Source organism: Nicotiana sylvestris, chromosome 9, assembly GCF_000393655.2.
Source record: "Nicotiana sylvestris chromosome 9, ASM39365v2, whole genome shotgun sequence".
Taxonomy (NCBI): Eukaryota; Viridiplantae; Streptophyta; class Magnoliopsida; order Solanales; family Solanaceae; genus Nicotiana; species Nicotiana sylvestris.
The window spans coordinates 5,310,791-5,325,120 of NC_091065.1; positions in this window are offsets into that span (position 1 = coordinate 5,310,791).

Below are 14,330 nucleotides of genomic sequence, written 5' to 3' on the forward strand. Positions count from 1 at the left end.
ACAAAACAACTCCAGAGTTAAAAACATCTCGAACACTCGGGGAGTGGCGTTGAAAACTCAAGGCTATACGACCTCCGGGTCGGAAACTCCAAAATCATAAGCCCTCGATGAGGCAATACCAAGTTCACAAGTAATGGCTTCCGAGCCAAGAAACCCCCGATGACTCAGGGATTGCCGACAATCGCCATCTTCATCGGGTTATCAAAACCCAAGGCCATAAGACTACATGCGGGCAGCCTCGGTCTCGTAAGACCTATATAAGGCAACAGAAATATCTGTAAGACCTCAAGCAAGGCGTGAACCGTACTTGTACCAAGTATTCAAAACTGTAAGACCTCAAAGGCATGTAAAAATTGTAAGACCTTACTAAAGGCATAAACTCGATCCCAAAGTTACGACTATATATCAAACTTGTAAGACCCCTAAAAAGGCATACTCTCGATATAGATGCCGAAACTACCTCACTCGGGATTAAAAATGGCTCCGGCTAAGCACAAATGACTATGGTCACAAGGCTGTACCAGCCAAACTAACGCGACTCGGGGATGCCCGACCGTCACTACAAAATCACAGTCCTTCATTACTTCGAATCTACTTTGAAAAGAACCGTTTAAATAGGCTACCCTCGACAAAGGCAAAAGAGCTTCAACCATGTCAGCTCCAAATTATAGGCTTCGAGATACTCAGCCTCCAATCCAAACCTCCTGAGGTGCTCGATGATCACCACATAATGACTCGTAATCGAGGTTTTTATCGAACCGTCAAAGAGTCGGGCAAACATTATTTCAAAAAAGTCCTTAACGAGGAAAAAATAAAGCCTATAAAAGGCCGCATCGACCCAAGGCGTAAGAGCTATTGTCGTCAGCCCATATAAAAGGTCGCATCGACCCAAGGCATAAGAGCCACTATCACCAGCCCATACAAATCCAAAAACTTGAGGGTCGAATGAGCTCGAGTTGAAACCCGACTCGGAGACTAAACCCAAAACAATTAACTAAAAGGTCGCATCGACCTAAGGCGTAAGAGCCATTATCGCCAGGTCCCACAAATCCAAAAACTTGAGCATTGAATGAGCTCGAGTCGAAACCCGACTCGGAGACTGAACCCAAAATAGTTAACTAAAAATGCCTAAGAGCCAAGGCGTAAGAGCCATTGTCACCAGCCCACATAAAAGGTCGCATCAACCCAATGCGTTAGAGCTTAAGGGCCATCTTGAAATTTTAAACTTGAGGGTCAAATGAGCTAGAGTCGAAACCCGACTCGAAGACTAAATGCAAAATAGTTAAATAAAAATGCCTAAGAGCAAAAGCATAAGAGCTCAAATGCCAGCTTATACTAAAAGGGCGTACTGACCCAATGCGTACGAGTCATTATCACCAGCACTAAGATCAAAGGTCGAGCCGACCGGATGCATGAAAGCTAGATCTGACCCGAGAAACTCTCGGGGACTAACCTTTGTCCGTTACAGATCACTCGACAACAACAAAAAACCGAGGGTCTAACCCAAGATTTGAAGCCTCGGATCAACTGTCAAAAAATATCACATATTGTTTCCAAAAAAACAAAAGGGAAAAGAAGAGGTAGGAAACAAAAATCCTTTTTATATGGCCCACAGAGGCATGTTTACAAGGCCCGAAAAAACCCTTACAAAGAAGGAACCAAACAGAACCCTAATCTGTCATCAAGCCTACATGGCTCCACCGGAGGCTGCACCCCAACGATTTCGGCTACAACTTCAGGTCCTTCGATGACCTCTTCCCCTATGGGGGCTCCGCCTTCATTTTCATCATCTCCTGGGCCACTGCCCAGCGCACCTTTGAAAGCAGCCGAGGCAACATCCTTCTTTTCTAGGGTCTTTAGCCTCTCGAGCTCGACATACTAGTTGATACCTCCCGCGTTTATATCCCCAAGAGCCTGCCTTCGAGATCTTAATCAAGCATGCTCCACAACTCGAGTCATTTTTAGCTCGGCCTCTTTAGGCGCCCTCCCAGCTTGAGCGTTTGTCGCAAGACATCCTTTCTATGCAAAGATATAAGCGCCTCGGCTTCAGTTTTGATCCCGGATAATGCATCCACTAACTCGAAATGTAGACCTCTATACTTTTTACTGTCCTCCCTCGCGTCACTAAGCTGATGCCCAATCGAGGCCACCTTTTCCTGGAGGGCATCCCTCTCAGAAGTTATATCTCTCACATGTCGTTTGAGTTCGGAGTCTCTGGTCCGGAGCTCCTCCCTCAGCAAGGCACCTTCATTCTCAAACTGTACGAATTAGATCCAAGATGTTAAAACATTGGGTTTGGCAAGCATTCAGATAATGGCAAATGAGAACTAGGCAACCTATTCAGCAAGATAAGCCTTCTCACGCTCATAACATGTCACCTCAGCCTGAAACCGGGTGAAAGTATGACTATAAAGCACCTTGGACTGAAGCCATGAAAAATACAAGTTAGAAAGACAAAGGACAGAATGATAGAGGCCAGAACGACAAATAGGATTCGCAAAAACTACCTGCTCATCTCACCGAAGACGAGTGAACATCGATCTCGGGGATTCCCTCGGGAATAGCTGGAAGCCTTTCGAGCACATCTTTGCCTTCGATAGGCACCCCCGCATCGAAAGATTCTTCATGCCAGACATCTTGCACTCCCGTAGGGGTAGGGTCGTTCCTTGAGGGGAATCACTCTCGATGACACCAACAGGGTCAACCAGGACCATATCTTGTCCATTCAGGGCTGTAGAACTAGGCTCCTCCGAACCACCTATGAGCACGTGATTTTTGCTTTCACGAAAACTACTCCAAAAGAAATCAAAATAAAATAAATTTTCTTTGGCATACAATTTATTTTTAGAAATTTGAAGGGCATTTTAGGATAACTATTTGTGCATTTATCTGTGAATGTTTATCTTGTTTTGATTAATTAAAATACCAAAAATATGTTGCATGTGTACTTAGGATTTTATTTTTTTACAATTAGGAATTAACTGCACAACATTTGGTTTGTGAAAGAAGAAAATCACAAAAATATATATCTGTTGTAATTTTGTCATTTAACGTATAATTGTGTGATTATTGTTTCAATTAGTATTTAATATCGTGTGAGATCCCTTTTAATATTTTATTTGAATTTTACGGATTTAATTGGGCATTTAGGAATTAATTAAACCATAATTTGGTTTTAAAAGAAGAAAATCACAAAAGTATGTATTTAGTCTATTTTGTCATTTAAAGTGTGGCATTTTGTTGATTTTATTTTAATTAAATATTTTAACTTGTGTGATAGTTGTTAAGGGATAATTAATCTTGTGTGGGTTAATTTTGATTTTTACAAAATTAATTTAGGAATTTTGGGTTAATTAGGAAATGAAAGGAAAAAGAAGAAGAATGAAAAGTGTGAAATAAATTGGATTGGGCTGAAATTATAACACAAAAATCAAGCCCAAAACACTTAAATGACCCGGTCCAGGTCCCCTAATCTTTCAGACCAACCAAACGACGCCGTTTTTGCATCTCAAATCTGGGTCGTTGATTTGTCTCAATCAAACGGTCCAGTTCAGCCCCTGCTAAGTTGAAACGACGCTGTTTTAGGCAAATTGATCTGAGCCATTCATCTCGTTTAATCCTACGGTCCCCAACACATCTTATGACCCGACCCATTCTCAATTGAGACCGACCCAGTCTCACAACTGAGCCAAACGACGTCGTTCCTTTAAGTGAATTGATCTAGGCCATTGATCTCTCTTGATCAAACGGCCGATATCAAACCACCCCACCCCTATATAAATTCAATCCCTTACCCGACGCCCCCGAGTCAAATACCCCCCTTCTTCTTGTTCATCGTCTCTCTCAATCAGAGGCGAACATGAACAAAACCCTAGCGCCGCCCCCTTGTACTCCACCATTAATCCCGGTGGCCTGAGGTCCAATAACCCCCATCTTCACACCCCTGAATCACCTCGACCTCCTCTTTCTAACCATCACCATAACTCCCCTCGAATCAGGTCCCAGCTCTTCGAATCTTAAATCGAAGGTTGGCCTGAAAATCCAACCGTCTCCGATGATCACCAAACTAACACCCTGTGACCTTCCAGCCACCCCCAACACAAATCCTCAAACTGTTTGGCTCGAATCATCTCAGAGCTTGATTCGAGCCAAACGGAAACCTACACCAATCAACCCCAAATTTACACCACAGCACCCCCTGACCTTCCTAATCGCCAAATCATCATTGGTTTGGTTCGAATCAAGCAGAAACTGTTCGAACCCCAAATCAGACCCTCAAGAACCCTAGAAAACCAAACTATGGAATCTGTCCAATTAAAAGAGGGATTGGGGTCTAATATACCTTAATCGAGGTGTTCTCATTTGAGAACACTTCGATTGAAGTCCGTTCGACCTCAAAAAGGTCAAGCCAAGTTGATCCTGGGTCATTTCTGTTCTTAAAATCCCTGAGGTATTTTCTCTCTTTTATTTGTTCTTTTGGTTTATTATTATTCAGTTGTGTTATTGTATTAATTTTATTTTTATTGTTCCTCTTCTTCTCAAATCAGACCTTTTATTTGGTCAAATTATTTCTGTTCGTTTGTTTAGTATACATTATAGGTTGTGTAAACGATTGATAAGTTTCGTCGATTAATTAGTTTCCTGTTAGCCCCTGTTTTTGTCAATACCACTGAAATCACCTGTTTGTGAGCCTATTTCTGGTTGTTTGTTGTTAATTGTGGTATATTATGGCATGTGTAATCAATTAATTAAATGTCGTCAATTAGTCTTTTAGTTTTAAATGGTTCAAGCCATGACATGTAGCAATAGAACCTGTGTTAACTGCGGCTATTTCAGTGTATTTGCAGTAGGTTTTGTTCATATTTAGGTTTAATTTAGAAATGTATCATGTTTTCTCCCTGTAGTTCTGCCAATCATGACCTTGATAGTTCAATATGATGAGTTATGATTCATCTGCAGCTTGGTTGAGTTTTTAATTTCAGATTCATTAGTTTAAGTTGAGTCAAGAATCATTTAGGAATTGGTTGTAGCTGTTAATCAGATTAGGTTTAGATAATTATTAAGTTTGAACAAATTGGTTTGGGAAGTCAGTAATATTAAGGGGTTTTCAGGGCTGATTTGGGAATGAAATAGTTATGATTATATTTTAATATTAGTGCTTTGTTAGTGAAATATTAATTAATACACTAATGGGGAACCAAAGGGAGTGGAGGGGCTGGTAATAAGGAAAAGTTTGCCTTAGTTGGATTTAAAGTGAAAAATCAGATTTTAGTGGGAAAAATCTTATTTGAATAAGGAAAAGGGTCGGGCACTAATTTTAAAAGGGGGTTTGGTTGTATAAAAAGGAGATTCAGGAGAATTTAAAAAAAAGGATTTGAGAGCTAAAAGCAAAAAGAAAAGACTATTTTTTTTAACTCTGAAAAAGAATCAGTTAGGAGGGGATTGGAGGAAAAGAATTCTGGAACAAAAAGGGAACCGGAAAAATTTCTAAAGAAAAGAAAAGAGAGTGAGAATTGCAGGAGAGAAAAATTCAGAAAAATCAAAACTTTACATTAAAAGTTAGAGTGTTTAGGCTGAACTTTTTACATTAAGAGTTTCAGGCTGCTTTTCTTGAGTGTTTGACAAATCAGGAACTACTGTTTCCTTGCATCTGTCTGTGTTGCTTTGTGATATTGTTTGGTTTGAATTTGGAATTTCCTGGGATTTCTGTTGTTTCTTCAAGCCCTGTTCTATTGAGTCGCTGGGTTATTCTCTTGTTTTCAATATATTCCTGGGATTTCTGCTATTGTTATTTCTGGTTTCATTGGTTTTGCTGTGTTGTTGAATCTGCTGTGTTGTTGTGTGTGTGCTACTGTATTTCTGCTGATCTTCCTCTTCTTTTGCTTTCCAATATCAGGTACACAACTGATACACTGACTATTCTAAGCTGAAAATATGGAAGCATGTACATTATGAAAGAATGGAAGTTTGAAGTCTTAATATAGCTTTTCTTTTCTTTTCACTAATTGTAATTAGAACATGCCATATATTGTTCTTATGTAATTTGATTCCCCTTTGGTATAACTGAGCAGTTTTGTGTAGTAATGTAGTCAGTGATATTTTGTTCATTTTAGTTTGGTTATCAGTTATTATGTATTCAAATACATGTCAAATAAAATCAGGTCCAGCAGATCATTTTAATTACAATGGCAGTCTAGTTTCAACATCCAATGGTTTGAAGTTAGAATTAAAATTAGACCTCTAAGTTATCTCACTCCAATTGATTGATTCTTTAAAACTTGGGTAATTTGTTTAATTAGATATCATCATTTTTACCTTTCAACATTACAAATTTGGAATATGTGTAGAATAGTTTAACTAGGCCTCAATATTGGAATAAAATGGCTCAGGTTCAGTTTAATACTACCTACGTTGGACCTGGGCCCATGCTTGGCAAACGGACTTTCCATATGCACCTTTATATTCTGCTTTAACAAACCGCGTTCGGAACTTAGCTATAACATGTAATTTAATTAGGACCTTTTTCTTCATTTACGTTAGAGACAAACGAAATAGAAAACATAGTCATTATAGGACGACCTTTAAAATTAAAATGAGATGAGCCTCGCCAAATAAACTATAAGTTCCAGGGGACTCAATAAATATTGTACTTAATTTTTAGACTTCGGGATGGGCCGTTTAGTGAATTTCACGGCCTTTCCCAAAATAATAACGCATTAGTCTCTTTAGGGCGCGCCTTTAAATTTATCTTCTCAAACTCGGGTGCATATTTATGTGACCCAAATCCAAATCCCAATGAAGTTAAAATGTGTCAACAACCACGGGTGCATTTATGTGACGTGATTCGAGACATGTTTTTACGACGTTGCCATTCTCTTTTAAAATAACAATAATAAAAGTGGCTAAAAGTTAAAAGTTGCACATAGACTCATAATTGTTAAAATCAGATAATTTACGCCAAAGATGACAGTTGAGCGACCTGCTAGAAACACGGAACTCGGGAATGCCTAACACCTTCTCCCGGGTTAACAGAATTTCTTACTCGGATTTCTGGTGCGTGGACTGTAATACAGAGTCATCATTTTCCTCGATTCGGGATTCAACTGGTGACTTGGGACACCAAAAATCTCCCAAGTGGCGATTCTGAAATAAAGAAATAAATCCTGTTTCGATTGTCCTTTAATTGGAATAAAATCCCTTCCGCGTCTCTTTTGCGGGTGGCGCGGGCGAAAAAGGAGGTGTGACACCACCTACCGAAGGCGTCCCAGCCCAAGGGAAGTTTTGGCCATCGGTCAGCTCAGAAACATCACCCGATACTCCCTCAGTGTCCTTTCCCTTCCGAAGTTAGACCACGATGATGTCATACTCCGACTTCAAAGCCACCATATCTATGGCCCGAAGATCGGCCAGGTTTACCCCTCCCTCGGGCGCTGTCGAGAAGTACTTTCCTCCTCACCTTCAACTCGAGGACTTCCCATTATTTCTAGAGTTAGGGTTGTCGGGTCGGCCTTAGTTTCTTCCGCCTTAATCTTTTTGGATTCCGAAGGTTCATTCGACGGATCCCTTTGTCTTTTCTTCCCTTCATCGAGTACCAAAGCACCCTCCTCACCAAGTGATGCTTCCTTCATCAGTAGGACCTCCCCTAGACCTACATAAATGCAAGAGGTAAGCATAGGAAACGAGAGCGCTGTCAATAGCAATTTAGGTGGAAATATACGACTACAACAGGGGTGAAGGCTCACCATGATCTTTAGCTTCCCACTGAGCTTGAGACAAATCACGCCACACTCTCTCAGCGTATGGGCAAATCGAGTCCAACCGGCCGACCCAACTCAGGAGGTTCACGACAGCACTGGGATAAATTGATGCAACTATATTAGTAGGAAAAATTAAGTGCCTGGAATAATGTAGTCAAAAAGAAGCAAGGGAATGCTAGATAACGTATCTACTTATATTCCATATTCCACCTCTCGGGGAACGACATCTTTTCCACCGGGATAAGGTCCGAAGTCCTTACTCGAATGAAGCACCTTATCCTCCACGCATTCCCAAATTCCTCGGTGTAGGCAAAGAGGGCCCTCGGAGCTCGGCAACGGAGCTTAACCAGACCCCCACGGAAGAGGCGAGGGTTGTACATCCTAATCAAGTGATCGAGGGTGAAGGGAATCTCCTAAATCATGTTCACATAGTATCTGATCATGTTGACAACACACTAGAACGAAGGATGAATTTGACAAAGGGTCACTTGATACCGTTGGTAGAAGTCGAGAATCACGGGATCAATCGGGGGCGAGGATGGCCCCACCGGCCCTAAGGTAAACGGGTAAGTATACATACTGAGAAAATCGACTTTGTATGTCGTTACGTCCTCCTCCCAAGTAGGAATCTCCATAAGAACCGTGTCCCCCTAGCGACAATCAGTTCTTACTCTTCTGATGTCTGTTATCGAGCTAATATACTGAGACACAGGCTCACGACGCCCTGGCTTCGAAGAAGGTCTCTCGACCTTGAAATCGGAAGCCATTGCAAAAAATCCTGGAGCACATTCCTCAGCACAAGGAGGAATTGCCGCTTCACCTTGAAATAGAAGCGAAGAGGATGAGGTCACATTCTCTTGAGAAGTAGGGGCGAAAGTTTTTGCCATTCCTAAAATATTCCGGAAGAGAAAGGGAAGTTGCATTTCTAAGAAAGAACAGAAGTTAAGGCAGAAGGAACCTTTTTTAGGGCTTGGTAATGTAGTGAGTTGTAAAGAACGAGAAAAGGGAGTATTTATAGCGGCCCCGCACGCGCGTTGAAGGAGTCCAAGGGACAACTAACTGCCATAATCAATGCGAAGGCCTTCAAGGGCTGCGTGTGCGTCGTCTTTTGGCACCTTATGGCTGTCGTCATTACAAAAGTACCAGAGGAGCAAAAATTCAAGGTCGTTTCTTATCACCTTCACTCTAAGAAATGCAAAGACTATATGTGCACGGTAAAATCGGAGGGTCCAATTTTCCATCATTATGATACCCCGTAAACATATTTCACAAGGTTCGAGAGTGGGGTCGAGGTTCACCCTCGACCTCGGGGCGATGCAGACCAACAACTATATTGGAAAAGTGAGGAGTTCCCAAGAGGTGCAGCTAGAGCCGATAAAGTCTATCAGGCTAGTCTGAGCCCACATCATGACATCAACTAGCTATGCCATCTCTATATCTTTGTAATAAATGCATTTGTACTATGTTGGGATTCACCCTCCTATATACAGGGGGTAATTGCCATTTTGTAATCGGTTGTTGCTCCATAATAAATATACAAGAACATTCTCTCTACTCTCTAACACATTCTTTTGATGTTATTGTTCTTCATTTATTGCTTATTATTGGCCATAAAGAGACATCATTGATTTTATCATAACTGTTAGTCGTCCATCAATTGCCCTTGATAGCTCTCAGCCGAGCATCAGAATCGACCTCGAGGCCCCCGAATCAACAAGCTCGATGCCCGATTGCTAACTATCGGTTTGGTTATCACCTTGTTTTGTACTCTTATCTCGTTTCCAAGTCTTTCACGTAGCATCAACTACCTAGCAACTAGCATAAAAATAGATCACGTATTTTTAGAATCTCATATTCAAATTTAATTGTTATTACCATTTTCACGGTAAACAATAAGATTATTTGATGTTTGTATATTAAACTAACATTTTTTCCTTCAGCATTCGTCCTTCTGAATATTGAAACAGTAGAGAGAAAAATGCCCCACTCCTAGTCGACTCATCACATCCTAGGGTTGAAGAAGGTCCAAAGGGTTCCGTTGTTCGCCATTTTTTGATTTCGAACACAGATTACTAACAATCTTTTTCATGTTTAGAAAATGAGACAAATCCTCTAAATTTATAAACAATAAAAGGGTTAGATAAAGAGGTGCAATTCAAGAGGTGCCTCTTCCATTTTCCATTCACGTCCTTTAAAGAAAAACCTAACAAATTATCTAATAATATTAAGTTAGATCTACTTTACATCTCTACCATTATAATTTGGCATATTATAACAAATAATTTATTCATTTCACATATTATTAGTAAAAATACTGATTATGTAATGTTATATGCAATTAAATAGAGTTTTCATTCAATTTAATATTTTTACCAAAAACGATGTACCATTATTCGTTTAACAAAATAAGATGAAGATAAAAGAAAAAGGAAATGTTCGTACAACTAATATTTTTCGATTTAGTTATATAAATTTTTGAGTGGTTATTTTTAAGTAATTATTTATTAGTAATATGCTAAGTGAATACTTAGTAATATCATGTATTTGACTTTTTCAACTAACCCTCTTATCTCCAAATTCAAGCTCTTATGTCTGGATAGACTTAGGACTATATTATGCAATATTTGTGTTACTTGAACTCAACTTGTTAGTTTCATTATCCAAACCCATAAATATAATTTGATTAGAGATCATGCTAGGTCGAATCTTGAAACCTTGATTTGTTTGGCGGGTTATCCGACTGCTGGTAATAGTTATACTTATTTTATGTTCCTATTCTTGTGTTGCAAACACATGACCTATTATTCGATAAGTTTTCTTCCTTTCATGTGGATCGGGCCGAATGCCTCGACAGTATATTGAGATTCATTTATGGTTCATGTCGGTCGACCCTCGGTAGTATACACACTATTCTGGATCGGGTCGTACGACCTCTGCACAACTAGTGCGTAATACTGCTAGGAGTTCAATATTCATGAGATTCCTCTTTTGGTTAGGATATGGCAGTTACATGAAATGCCTTATTTGTTGGGATAGCGCTTGATATCCCTTACCTGTTTGAGGTAGCCTTTGATTCTCCTATTTGTTGAGATAGTACATGAGATTTGAGAAATTTATATTTATCATCAGATTGAAGGATAGTTACAGTTCTTGTCTCATTATTACTGTTGTGTTTCATATCTATTTTTGATTTATTATATTAATTTATTAGATCACTAGTAAGTGTCGGTATTGATCATTCGTCGCTACTTCTTCGGGGTTAGACTAGATACTTACTAGGTACATGGGTTATACTAGATACTTACTATGTACATGTTGATTTACGTACTCATGCTATACTTTTGTACTTATTGTGCATGTATATTTCAAATAGTCATTTAGGCGTAAGGGCGCAACTATTGAGGGTACTTTAAGCTGAGTTGCATCACATGATACGATCTGCAGCACAGAGTCTCCATCATGTTTATTTATGTTATCCCGTATATTTCACATTCTAGACATATATTGTATTATTATTGTACTTCCTAGTTGATGCTCGTGCATTTGTGACGCCGGATTTTGGGATATTCTAGTTGATGTTAATAGTTTTGCATTAATATTGTCATTTTATTGTCTTATATCTTACTAATATTTGTATTATCTATGATTTTAAATACATTAAATTCTTTATTTAATAAAATTTATGATTTAAAATGTAATAAAATGAATAATTATTTAGATGGTTCATCGTTGGCATGCCTAACGGCGACGTCGAGCGTCATAACGACCTATAATGGATTTTGGATCATGACATCTTGGTATCAAAGTTCTAGGTTTACTTAGGTCTTACGAGTCATGAGCAAGTCTAGTAGAGTCTTGGAGATCGGTACCAAGATGTTTGTACTTATCTTCGAAAGGATACAGGGTTGTTAGGAGAACTTTCCTTCTTGATTCACCGTCGTGCGATTTGATTCCTTTGGAACTCATGTATTCATTTCTTTCCTACTCATATTTATCCGATATTGAGCTCTTGTTATCAATTGGGGGTCAAGGAGTTGTAGTGGTGCTGCAGATTTGGTACATAATGTTTTTCCATGTGTATTTGGGCTCACTATTATCGTTGCCTTGTGAAGAGGTGTTTTGTCGTTGCATCCCAGTGTTGGTGTTGCCTAGCGTTTCGAGCCTATGCACAACGTAGTGTAATGTTCATGTGTTGTTACGACATAATGCTTATGTAAATGGTAGGATGTTAATTTATGTGTCGCAAAAATGAATGACTTGATAGGATGATTATTTGGTTCATGTTTTAGACATTCGTCATTTTATCCCAACGAAGGAGAGGGAATTGGACTGTGGATGTTCAGCCTTTGGTTGACGGAATAGCGAGATCAGATATTTTCGAACATAGTGGAATTCTCATTTGAGTTGTGGTGTCGTCGTCCTTGTTTGAACACATTAAAGCTCGTTAGTGTGATGGTCTTTGTTTGTTTGCCTTTGGGGTACAGTTTCGCAAAATAGTACATAAGAAGTAGTTAATGAAGATGATGGTGTTTTGCCACTGCAGGGTCGGATCAGTGTCTCCAGTGTTGATGGCTCGAGGAAGAGGATCTTTAAAAAGGCTTAGAGTTGGTCGCAATTTATTAGTTCGGGTGCTACAGAGATGGATTATGATTTAAGGCAATATTTTGGTAGCGAAGGATGAGGAATGACATGGTAGGAGGTGTCTCGCGGTAGTTGAATTGATAGCAGGTCGAGTATGAGCAGCAAAGGTCAAGTAGTTCTCTTCGGAAGATGGTTAACTCAGATTCAGAATATTAGCGTATCGTATGGATTTTGTGGTAGGATAGCCACATGCTTTGAGAAAGCTTGGTGTGATTATGATCATGGTACAAGGGGCTAAGTCTGTGTTTTGTTTGAGATGGTGGCTTCCACGCTTCAGAAATTTGAATATGATAGAAAGAGTTTTCTTGGGATATAATATGACTTCGAGTTTTGAATGCATCGCTGGACCTTCTTTGGTATTGATGGATATAAACGGGCGTGTATAGCTGGTGGGTGAGTATGGACTTAATAGGATTAACTGTTTTTATGGTAGTTGTAACCAGGGTAGTGACGTGGAAGATATCGATATGGGGTTGCACGGGTGGGCTATCTCCTGTGAGGAGGTTAGGAGTGGCATGACGTCTGACGAAATTCCTATGAAGAGTTCTAATTTCTATCCAACAAAGTGCAAGTACTAGATGTGAGCTGTATCGCTTGGGAAGATGGCGCGACTGTATGAAATTGAGTGTGAATCTAGGACTGCTAATTCGGGATGGGTTATAATTAGTGCAACAAGAACTTGTGAGAAATTTAGTCGAGTAACGGTATGAGATTTTGGTAACTGAGAAGGATGAGTCATTATGGGCTCAAGATTTTTGTGATTGTGGCTTAAAGCTAAGTGGGGGAGCCTACCGTCTACGATTGGGTCGCGTGGTTATGTGCCTTGGCTGTATCAGAATATTTGTATGTTGGTGGATTAGTTATGACTAAATGAAGGAAATAGCATGGGTAAGTCGAACAAGGAATTTGATAGCTGGATTTCACCTTATTATATAGGAAGTTTTTGAAATGACCTGGATTTGATACTTCTTCGTGAAGGTAATGTGCAAGGAAAGAGAGTCATTCAATTTCTTCTTATGGGGTATTCCTGTGCTGGCGGAGCACTGGTTGCTAGCTATATAATCGGGACCAGGTCAGAGTGGGCGACTTTTAACAACGGTTCTAGTGGGCTTAAGAATTTAAGTGCGGTGCCTAAGAATTTTCCGGTTCGCTATGCGGTTGAGGATTGGGTTTTGCAGTAGAGTGTGACGGGTATTTGGAGAATTCCTATGTTAACATTGAGTTTGTGGTACAATACTAGAGAAATGGGAGAGACAACTTCGGATTCGCAGAAGATCTTATAGAATGGGTGTATCAGTTGGAGATATTATTGAGTGCATGATAAGAGTGTAAAATGGCTTATGGGTATTGAGACGACGCAGACTCGTGATTTGGGTCACTCGGGATGAGTGTTGTTTGAGGTCTGTTATGTTTTTGAATAGAGGTATTATTTTGAAGGCAAGATCAAGAGTAAATCAGAAGAAGTTGAGTCAGTTAGTAGTGGTTTGGATCAACATGGTTAAGGAAATGATCAATTCCTTTAGTGTGGTAAAGCTATACAAGTGATTCATGGATGTACGTACGAGCTTTACAACTACCGTATTTTGATTGATTTGGAGGTATTTGATTCTGATGGTTTTGTTATGTGTAAATAGATCCTGGAAGAGTTACGGTGGTTTAGAACACGACTTGAGGTTTACATTTTCTACGGTTATGAGAATTTGACTGCGTGTTGTAATTGTTCTTCTCAAATGAGTTAAGTGAAAGGTTTCTAGCCGATGAAGTGTTTATTCTATTAGTGGTTCAGGAGTTGTGATGAAATTCTTGTACTTTCACCTAACAAAATAATAGGTGCAGTGAACAGTATGGAAATTTGGAAGTTGAGGATCAATGTTGTTGTTCAGTTTTGATAAGAATGTCACGAGCTCGGAGGAGCGAGGGAAGATTTCAGAT